Below are 10,768 nucleotides of genomic sequence, written 5' to 3' on the forward strand. Positions count from 1 at the left end.
GGGGTTACAGCAGAGCAGTTAGGAGCACATACTAGATCGAGCTGCCTGGTCTTGAATCCTGCCTGCAATCTGTATGATTTGGGGCAGACTATTTAACTTTTCAAAGCTTTATTTTTCTTCATCTTTTACTAGGGATGCGAATAATAACATCTACCTCACGGGGTCTTTACAAAGAACAAATGAGCGAGATCCCATGTAAATTACACCTGGTATATAGTAAATAGTTGATAAATACTAGTTAGTTGAATTTCCTCTTCAGTAAGTGCTTTTTCACACATTTTCTTCATTTTTCTCTTAGAATCTTGATACCTTTCTTATCAGTTTGAAAGAGTTCTCTTTATATGAAGGACGTTAGCCCTTTGTCACATTCGTTGTAATATTTTTAAATTGGCTTTTGAAAGTATATTCATTCTGCTTTGATGGTCTCCTTGAAATTATCTTAGTGCCATACGCATCTAGTAGAGCTGCAGAGGAGTTATTTCTCTTAAGTAAAGGTTTAGAAAAAGGAGAGGGGTTTGAATTCCAGTGACGTGCCTCAGAGGACAAGACTTAAATTTGCAATGCTGCCTTTCTAATAGATGTGGTAGAAATAGACTGGGTTTCTCATACCCACAGAGAATGCCACCACAGCTCTGACATGTTGATGCCTAAACATCGCACCTGGCGCTTCATGTTGAAGAAGGAAATAATGCAGCTTCCTGGAGCCCAGTCTTTCTCAGTTCTGAAGCTGTCCTCAAGTTCACAAGGATACTTTGGTTAAAAAAAAAAAAAAAAAAAACCCTCTTCCTCCAAGATTTCCCCCTATACATTGCCACTTGCGTGCACTCAGTATTTTTCTGTCAACGAGGGTTCGGAAGAGTAAGAAAGCCTGTTTTCATTTTTTATGTCTATTAAAAATAAACATGCTGAGAAGCTGCCTTTTAGTCTCTTTATCAAGCCCCAAACGACACATAGCCCTTGTCAACTCGGCGTTGACGAAAGCAACCAGCGCGATTTATAAGGCGTCAGGAGCAAACTTAGTTAAAGGCATGTTTCCCCTCCATTGATCAAAACAGATTTTAGCCGAATGATGGGCAGCCAGCCAGTCCCTCGACTCAGCAAAGCTGTACAGGCAGGCAGGACGCTGTCCCCAGCCTACCCTCCTGGGCCCCGTTCACGGGACACCTGGCAAGCTCTTCTGCCAGGAAAGCTGGGAAGCCACCTCTAGATGGGGTCGGCACAAATGAGACGCATTTCATGCTGAGTCAATTTAATCAATACATTCTTGCTTTGGAAACTCGGGGTGTTTGGAGAGAGCAAAGCCGTGAGACACAGTAAAGCAGCTTTAAATTCTAATGAGCTTCTCTGTGCTAATTAGTGACTTTGCTAATTGGAAGCTTTCTTTGTTAGAAAACACGCCCTTGCCTTGGAGTGACGCAGAATGCCAGCTTTTCCTTTCCCAGACGTACCTCTCCGTCTTTTGGTAAGCCAGAAAGCGAAGTACTTTGTTCCTCTCACCCTGATAGAACTAACAGAATTTTTTTCTAATTTAAGTGACTAGCATTGCATTTTGCCTTGTAAAAACTAGAGTGCAAGAGATCAATGTCTCCTAAATTCCACCTGTCACCATCCCGGCAGGAAACGGGTCAGGGAGAGCTCTGGAGGGTAAACACGAGTCGCTCAGCCGCTTCTGGAAGAGACACAACGGGATGCCCCTCCGGCCCCCTCCCATTTCACGGTGAGATCTGGTAATTTGCAAATTGAATAGCCATCGTTATTTTCCGAAGAGCCAGCAGGGTCTCCACTCCTCGCTAGGAGAATGTGACCCAATCATTTGTCTCGGCAACGCACGGATTCTAGAGCACTTGAGAATTCTTAGCCATAAAGCTGATGACTAACACAGGAATGGTTGGAAAGAAAAATCTTTTTAATCTGGGAAGGAGAGGGAAGGACGAAGGCAAGAAGGAAAAGATCCATAGAGCTCATGAGTGTGGTTATCAGCCCAAATCAGAGCTTTTCGAGAATCGGAATTAGAACTTGGATGTGTGGGTGGAATTTCTCTCCCTCTCACTTTTCTGCCTTTCTCCGTAGCATCTGTCTGGGTCCTCTGTCATCATCTCCATCTCTGCTCTCCTGTCCTTTCTGAGCACTTGATGAAGACACCCTGCCTGGAAATAATTGCCTTCAGACCCCTGAGTCCCACTTAAAGATCTTTGGGACTGATCGAGATAAACCTCATCAGGCTTTTGTTTCCACTCAGAGTGTCCTCATCATTTATTAGACGAATTAAAGTATCAATTTCTGTTTAAACATTAACAGGGTGATGCCAAATATTAGTCAGTTCCTAATAATTTTGAGGGATTAAAAAGATAATAAAAGTAATAGTCCATTACATTACCTACTTCAGCAAGATTGTAATGAACGTAATAAATTCTGGATCAGGGTTATAACAACTTCCATCTATTTAAAATGAATTTGTAGGGTTACTTTCATTAACTATGTATATGGGGGAAATGATCTGACATATTACTTTAAAAGAGCTGTAAAACCGATTAGGAGAAAATATGCTTTCCAGACAGGGATGCCGGCCACTGGGGACGACTGCATCCATGGGGACAGGGGACCAAGCTGCCCAGACAGCCTGATTGCGTCCTTCTCTCCCTGCTCGCTTGCTACTCTGAAGAAATGACGACAGAATCAGCGCCAGTGAACGACGGCAAAGGAACCTTTCTTTTTTTAACTTTCTCCTTTTTTTTTTCCTCCCCAGGTATAGTCCCACTAATGAACCAGGGCTCGTTCTGGGAAGTTCTGGAGGAAATAAGCCCTAGGCCTGCGGCCCAACCTGGCCTTTGGGGCCCCAGGGGAAGGCTGCCGTATTAAGGGGGCCCATGCCCTCATCGCTGCAGGAGACAAGGGAGCGAGCACTTGGCTGCGCCACAGAAATTACTGCTGTACCTCGAATGCCCGCTTCATTTATCAATTTCATAGCAGAAAAACCCATATGACTGCCTTGTTCACTCGCACGCTAAATCTAGTCACAGAAAGCTCCTCACCGCCAGTCAAGTGTGTTATGCGCGGGCTTAGAGAAAGTAACTTGAAATACCACTAATGATTTATACTTAATTGAACCTCTAAGTGATTAAAGTGGCAGTAATGAATGAATAACACCCTCCTCGTTCCCTCACCCACTCGGCCCAGCGACTCCGGGCAGAGCGGGCCTCGCCTTGGGAAGTCAGCTACAAAGGCCGGCGTGAACCATTCTCTCAGCTTCCCCCAAGCCGCTCATCTGGGTCCTGGCTAAATTGCTCTCGCTTGCAGCAAATGACTCCATAAGCACCATATCAGACCATTGATCCTTTTTATTAGATTACCCAATTGTAAGGTTAATGCATTTGCATTTGCCAAACGGAGTGGGTCAGCCTGAATCCCACACGGGGATCCACGTTTAAACGGACACACAGCCGAGGAGAGTGGCTCTGTCAACGTATTGATTTGTTGGAACAGGAACCAGCTGGATGCTGATACCCTTGCCTCAGCCCACCCCCTACCTCCAAAAGAAAGTGCAGGAGAACACACTTCCCGGGCTGTGTCTTCCTTAGCACAAACCCCCTTGACAGCCAGGAGGCCAACGCCAGCGGCCACCCACAATACTTCTGTTTCTGGAAGAAAGAAGGGCCCTGCAAAGGTTTCGGTCACCTCAGACACAGACAAAGGTGGGCCATTCACCTTGGACCAGGAACCTGGCTGCTTTCTCTAAATGAGGGAGAGCCAGGACTTGTGACAAGGACACAAGCTTCAGAAGCCAAAAATTCTTCTTTTCTGAACATCATAGAGTCAGACTGGGGCAGCCATTTCTCCCTAGGTTTCTACACCTGACGTGAACTTATTCTTGGATTTTTGAAATGCATTAACCAAATGCCATTTAAGTGATCCACCTTCATAAGAATTTTCTAGTAAGTAAATTTACCAGCTGGAAAAACATAAATTGTTGATCTAACGTCAGTTCTACGTTGGAGAATATAGCTGTGGTTTGGGGGTATTAGAAGTTAACCCAGAGAAATCACCCCCAAAAAACCATGTTCTTTTATAGATGGGGAAACTGAGGCCCAGAGAGAAAATGAAACTTACCTGATGGCCCCTGGTGAGTTCATGGAAAAGCTCCCCTTTCTTCTGCCTTCTAAATCTGCCTCCTATAAGAAGGCAGTACTTCCACAAGAGATGGCTTTGAGGCTGTGGCAGGAAAGAAATAGTCTTTTTATACAAATGTCCTAAGACAAGAGCCATATTTCATATTCAGCTGCATAAACTAGGTCTTTGTCTGCATCGTCCTATGGAGTAAGATTCACTGTAAGTACCGCTTACAGAATGGGTTTGTTCAGCCTCTTGCCTCCGAGGACGAGGAAGCAGGTTTCATCATTGCAATTCAGTTCTCTTTTTCTACTGTTCATGTTCCAAAGCGGCCAGGAGGCTGGGGAGCAGCCCGTGATGTGAAGTCAGAAATTGAGGGTTCAAGTCCCAACCCAGTCACTTAGGGGCCATGTTATCTTTCCGACCTCAGCTTCCCAGTTTGTAATAATCCTTCCCCCACCAGATTGTCTTGGGATTAAATGGGATAAGTGTGAAAATGACCAGCACAGATGTGGCCCATACTCACGTAAGGCTCCTCGTCTGTGAGTTCCCTCACTCCCGGTTTCACAGGAGAAGGGTGATCCCTGGGCCTTACAAGCAATAACTGATGGACGACAGGTAGCTGGGACAGCCCACACCAGTAAAGGGGGCCCCTTGCCCACCCAGCTCTCTCCTGCTCTGTAAGAGGGGCCCAGAACTGCCCAGCCTCTCACCTCCCTCCCCTGCTGGAGGCTGAGCCTTCTTTGACCATCCACTCAGATCCCACCTGAGTCTCGGAGGGAACTCAGAGGTGTGAGGACAGGGATAAGCTTATTGTTAAAACGACAATCTTATTCACTAACATTTTTAGAGCACTCTGTCATTTATCAAGGGCTTTTTACCTGCATTTAACCTCATCTAATCCTCTCAAGAATTCTGTGAGGTTCAAATGGTTGTTCCCCCTTTACAGAAGCAGAAACTGGGACTTGCAGAGGCCAAGTAACTGTCCAATGTGACGCAGCTGGAAAGGGGAGAGCTGGAGCTCAAGCCCAAGCCGGTCAGACTCCAGGACCTGCGTTCTGTCACTCTGCCCCACTCCCAGGACTTGAAGTATCTTTGGGCGGGGAACAAACCAGAGTTCTGCAGAGACTCTGGCTTCTCCTTCCCTTCCTCGTCTTCTATTCCATTAAGCCAACAGCCTCAGGAGCAGGCAAGGGATAGGAAGGCGTTGGTCCAGAGCGAAAAGAGAGCTTCAGATGCGAAGGGGAAAGAAAATCACTGAGTGAGCAACAGTTGACCTTGGTGAGTTATTGAGAAAGTGCCGAGGTGGCAAGGTGAGGTGGTGACAGGGCCTGGGGGCCCACAGGAAGAATGCTTATCTGATTGGGAGTGTGATGTGGGCAGATGCCACCTGGAGATAGTCAAGGCTGGTCTATCTGGGAAACAGGACAAAGAGAGGCCCAGCTGGAATGGGCTATTTGTCCAGAAAGTTCCCAGGGTTAGAGATTGGTACCCAACAAACTTTGGGCCTGAGTAGGCCAAATTCCCAGTCCCCATAGGCCAGACAGTCTCTGTTCTAGGGAGGATACACAGAGCATCAGGGGTAGCGGAGGTAGATGACCTGGAAAAAGCGGCCTGTACAGACACGAACGGAATCTTCGTCTCTAAGCGGGTCTGTGTTTGTCTGTGGGGGTGTGCACGCATGTGTGCACATGCAGGCACACGACACTCTGAGTGTCATGTGTGGTACAGTGTCTCTGCGTGTAGTTGTGTCTCCAGGAAAAGATGAGGGTGGTGGCCGTGTGTATTAGTGACTGTGACTGGGCACGTTGGTGTCCAGGTGATTGTACATCTGTGGACACGTAAAGAGGTGATCACTCCGTGAGAGGCTAAATGGCCACAGCTCAGCCGAGGAGAGGGACGGTGAGGAAACAGTTGGCCCTCTCAGAAAGAATGTGACCACTCAGAGGAGTGTGTGTGGGATGTGCTGGGGGACCAAGGATGGAGGGTCTGCTCTGTCTCGAAGAGGCAGGGAGGGTTGCCTGGAGGAGGGGGCATTTGCTAAATGGGACCTACTTCCTGAGTCTCTGATAGGTCCATCCTGAACCAGAATTTGTGGAAACTTCTATTACCAACCAGAGTCACGTTTGATCTGTCATCCCAGAGCAGACAGTACAACAGGCTAAAGCAGTTAAACAGGCCTCCCTGGAAACACAAACGTGGGCTTCCCACCAGGTCCTGTGTGCATGTGAGGAGACAGGAGGAACTGGGGCAGGCCCCTGGCCTCCTTGGACTCCCAGACTTGAGACTTTTGAGTATTTCCTGGTGGGTGTTTCCCAGCCTGGGCTGACCTGGCTTTTCATGGACAACACGGCAAACAGAACCCTGCCCAGAACTGGGACCTGGCCTGGATGTTGGGGTGTCTGAATCCCACTTCTAGAGCCACTTCTCATGGCTACATGATTTGAGACAGGCCCTTTCAGCAACGTGAGCCTCAGTTTCCTCATCTGCCAAGTTGGGCTGTTTATTCCTTCCATACCTGAGTTACGCACTTGGAGACTGGAGTCCCGACCCTTGGTAGCTGTGTGACCTTGAGCAAATCACCAGGCCCTCTGAGGTTCGGATTGCGCATCTATAAAATAGGGATAATAACAGCAAATGAGATAAAGTAGAGAAAAGCACTTCAAAATTCTTTTTTTAAATAGCATTTGAGAGAAGTCACCTGTGAGATGGAAAAGCTCAGCTGGACTCTCAGTTCTCAGGCCCATCTGCTTCCCCCGGCTGGGCGTTTCTCAGAGGATCTGGGACTCTAGGTGTTGCCTTCAGGAGATGAGGAGACTCAGAGAGGGGGCTCCAGGACCCCAAGGACAGGAAGGCCCAGGGATGGAGTCTGCCGGCCAGAAGGCGCTGGCCCGTGGCTCCCTGGAGCTGCGCGGCAATGATTCAGGAAAAGGCTGACAAGGATATTAGCAGTGTGGGTTTTTTTCTAATCCCGAGCCCAGAGAAAATGCACGGTCAGGAATAAAGGCGCCCAAGAGAGCAAGGAGAAAGAGAAATAATCAGAATTAGCCAGCAGGCGGGCAGCGGGAGCAGGGCAACCCAGCCCCGCAGACGGCCCGGAGCCCTGCGGGTCCTTCGGCTCGGGAGGCCTTCAGGGAGTGCGCAAGCCTGGCCAGGGGCACAAGGGGTGCTGGCTGCCCCAGCCAGGACCTGGGCCGACTAGAGCCCAGAGAGCAGGCACAGTGGAAGACAAAGAAGCCGTCAGCAGGTGAGTCCAGCATCCCCTGGAGGCTGCCATGCGCCCCTTTGGGCCCCTCCAGCCACAAGGCGCTAGAAAGGGTCCTGGCAAAAGGTTTGAGTTCTCTGCTCCCCATTGTTCACGGGGCTCTGGGTGTGGACATTGGGGTTGAAGGGCCGCCAAGAGTCCGCTCAGATACTGCAGGAAGACTGCAGTCGCCTCTGCAGGCAGGAGGCCTTCATGCATCCCCTCCTCAAGGCTGAAATGAGACCAGGATGACAGACAGAGACCACAGCCCAAGAAAAAATCACTGGGGCACTTTCCCTGGCAGGTGGAATGGGTATATCAAGGTATTCCAGGAGGTGGTCCCCACACCTGCTTTAAGAGCAGAAAGGAACGGGTTTTGATGAGCTGGGAGAGAAAAATCCACTTACTTGGGCAATTGAACTGACATCCTTCCTAACTGAAACCTGCTTTTCACAAATCGTCTTAGACTATCACTTTGCTTAAGAAAAAACCCTGTCCTGAACGTGTGTGTGTGTGTGTTGGAGGAGGGGGTAAAATTAGTGGCTTAGCCCCTGATTCCACTCCAGATTCCAGATTAATGGAGTATAAATTAACAACAAACGTGTGCAATGTCCTGGAAGTCAGATGCTTCTCCACACTCCCTCACTGTCCTCCGGCAAAATGCTTCCTGTCCCTGAGCTGCTTTTCTACAAATGTGATGTGGGGGAACGGGGACTGCTGTCTGCAAGTCACCCTTGCCGTGGTGGGAACCCATTCGGCCTGGCCTTTATGCAATGAAGGGCCTCCAGTTGAAGATACAGACAGTGTCTCTGTTAATAACACCATTTTATGGAATTAAATTTGGCGTCTGTTAAAAGTATTCATTAGTTGAATGTAACATTTACTGCCCCACAATTTTGGTAATACCATTTTGGTCTTTTTTCCCCAAATATTTTAATACACCTGCAGCCTCAATAAATAGAAGGATCGGGACCTCCGTCGCCTTCTGATCCCTCAGCCCCATTCCTAGTGCCTATATTGTAGATTTCCTTTGCTCTCCAGTTTCTATAAATTAAGTTCCCTTCTACCAATTCAGGTAAATTAAGATCCCATAGTTCGGAGGAAGCATAGAGGGAGAAGAGGGTGTGTTTCCCTGGAGCATTGCTGATTGTCCAAACCTCTCTGTGAAAAGCTCTAAATTACACTTACTGACGGGGAGCCCGGCAGACGTTTCCAAGACCCACCGCAAGCTCTCTGCCATACTGTCTCCCATCAGAGCTGCACTGCCTCGGGGTCAGTAACTAAGCAAGTGCTCTCCTGCTTTCGTACTCCTCTCTGGGGGTCCAGGTCAATGCAGGAATCATTTGAACCTCTCCCCTTCCCAGGCCACTCTCTATGGCTCACCTATGTGAACATCAAACCCAAAGGACAGCCCTCCAAATTTAATTTATTTCTCCCTAAACAAGTCCTTTTATCATAAAGCAATAAATTTGTCTTAGTGCTAGCAATTTGTTGCGGGTGACATAACATTGCAAATTGATTAATCGCTACTGTATGCGGCAAAATGAGAAAAGCAAGGAATTATTATGAATAGCGTCCGTCTTTTACGGGAGCGATTCATTATTCAAAAGTGCTCGCCGGTGCTTACATGTGCCCTCGGCACAGATTACATCCATTTGCAGACTTCCCACATCATGCTTACACAAATCAACAAACGTGCATTTATTAAGACATAGAATGAAAGCTATTTAAAAGTGAAAAATGGCCTTTTGCATTACTTTTCTTCAAGGAAGGCAAATCTGGGTGGGATGTTCCTAGGCAGCAGCCCCACGGTTGTCATGTGAGCGTCTCCAGGTTCTGTGCACACTGGCTCATGCAGGCACTACCAAATCTGCCTGCTCTGCTGTCGGCAGCCCCAGGATCAGAAACACTCCCCCAGGGGTTCTGGAAGCCTGGCTCTGGCTTAGAAGACGAGCAATCGGCCGTCACTGCCTGCTGGGCAAGCATAGCAGACGGGAGTGCTCTGTTCTCTGAAAACGAGCCTCCTTACCATCCCCTGGGAAGCAGAAGGAAACAAATATTAATTGACACCTACTCTGTACCAGACACTATCCTGAATGCTTTATTTGCATTTAATAAGACAAGTCCGTCTATTTCCCTGAACTTCAGAGGGTTGTTGTAAAGACCAGCTGGAATAATGCATGCATGCAAAGCGCGTAGTGAGTGCTCCATACATGTTAACTGTTACTGCTATTATTATGTCATTAAATCATTTTCAATGTCAGCATTATTATCGCCATTTTACAGAGGGAGAAGTTGAGGCTTCGAAAGGTTGCAAGATTTACCAAATCACACAGTGAGTGAGCGAGCAGCACTGAACTTCAATTTAGGATCTGGCTCCAAAAATTCATGCTGTTTTTCACTAAACCACCCCCACAGCTCTCTCTCCTCGACAGTCAATATAGGGTGTAGCTGCTTCATCTAATCCAGTGGAAGAGGCCACACACCATCCACAGTGCAGCCGCCCACTCTGTGCTTCGAGGGGCCAGATGGGACATTGGAGAGGGTACGAAGATTTCATGATCTCCCCCTAGCTGTCCCCACCTCATAGAGCCCCGTCTGTCTCTATCTCTGGTCCCCTCCTTCTCCTTGCACTTGTCCCATTTTTCAAGGCCTCCTCCCAAAGGAAGCTCATTGTCTGCCCCACTGAACGCTCACGGGCAGCTCACACCTCCAGTATTGATTACTCCTGCTGAACTCATGCTTTGTTTAAAAATAGACCGGGATCTCAACTTTCGTATTCTAATTAGATTTTAAAGCAACCTTTATAAAATGAGGAAGGCTTCGTTATTTCGCTGTTGCTTACAGTGCCATTATCCCCTCCCCGGCCAGGCTAAAGGCCCTTCTACCCATCAGATGAGCGTAGTTACTCATCCTCTTCTGAGAAAACTGCACCAAACTACAGACTTGTCTCCAGGTGCCCAGAAGCCAGGGATGGTTGGGTTATAAGCCCAGGCATGTGGCTCGGGCTGAGAGCCGGCTCCTGTGAGTACAGCACACAAAATAGTCTTTCTCAAACGGCGTTGCTCAAACCACTTGCACTGATTACCCCCGGCCTTGTAAAATATGCAAATTCTGGGCCTGCCACTGAGCTACTGTAGAATCATCTGGGGGCGTGGCCTGGCAGTCTGAATGCTTGATAAACTCCCTGTATGATTTCTCTTGCACACTAAAATTTGTGAACTGTTGTCCCAAATACTTCTCAAAGTCCCTGCCCAGTTTTGATCAGACTGTCATTGATTACTGCAAATTCTGGTTGACTCACTGACATCCTTCACTTTATGAAGGAGAGACACAATCTAAGAAGGTAGTCACTATCTTGAGGCCCAGCTGGCTCCTTTCTTGTCAGCTGCCCCCCAGCCCCAGGTCCCTCAGGGC

The 10,768-nt window shown here is 48.0% G+C and overlaps 1 long non-coding RNA gene across 2 annotated transcripts; it reads left to right on the plus strand.

Moving 5' to 3' along the window:
• The first annotated feature begins 1,842 nt into the window (after positions 1–1,842).
• Positions 1,843–8,210, plus strand: LOC111770005 (uncharacterized). 2 transcript variants are annotated; one of them, XR_011430703.1, is made up of 5 exons: positions 1,843–2,024; positions 2,747–3,932; positions 4,070–4,120; positions 5,057–5,388; positions 7,918–8,210. It is a non-coding gene; the product is annotated as an uncharacterized lncRNA (long non-coding RNA). The 2 variants fall into 2 exon arrangements; XR_002802900.2 differs by lacking the exon at positions 4,070–4,120 and having other exon boundaries at positions 1,861–2,024.
• The last annotated feature ends 2,558 nt before the right edge of the window (positions 8,211–10,768 follow it).

This window comes from Equus caballus, chromosome 22 (assembly GCF_041296265.1).
Source record: "Equus caballus isolate H_3958 breed thoroughbred chromosome 22, TB-T2T, whole genome shotgun sequence".
NCBI lineage: Eukaryota > Metazoa > Chordata > Mammalia > Perissodactyla > Equidae > Equus > Equus caballus.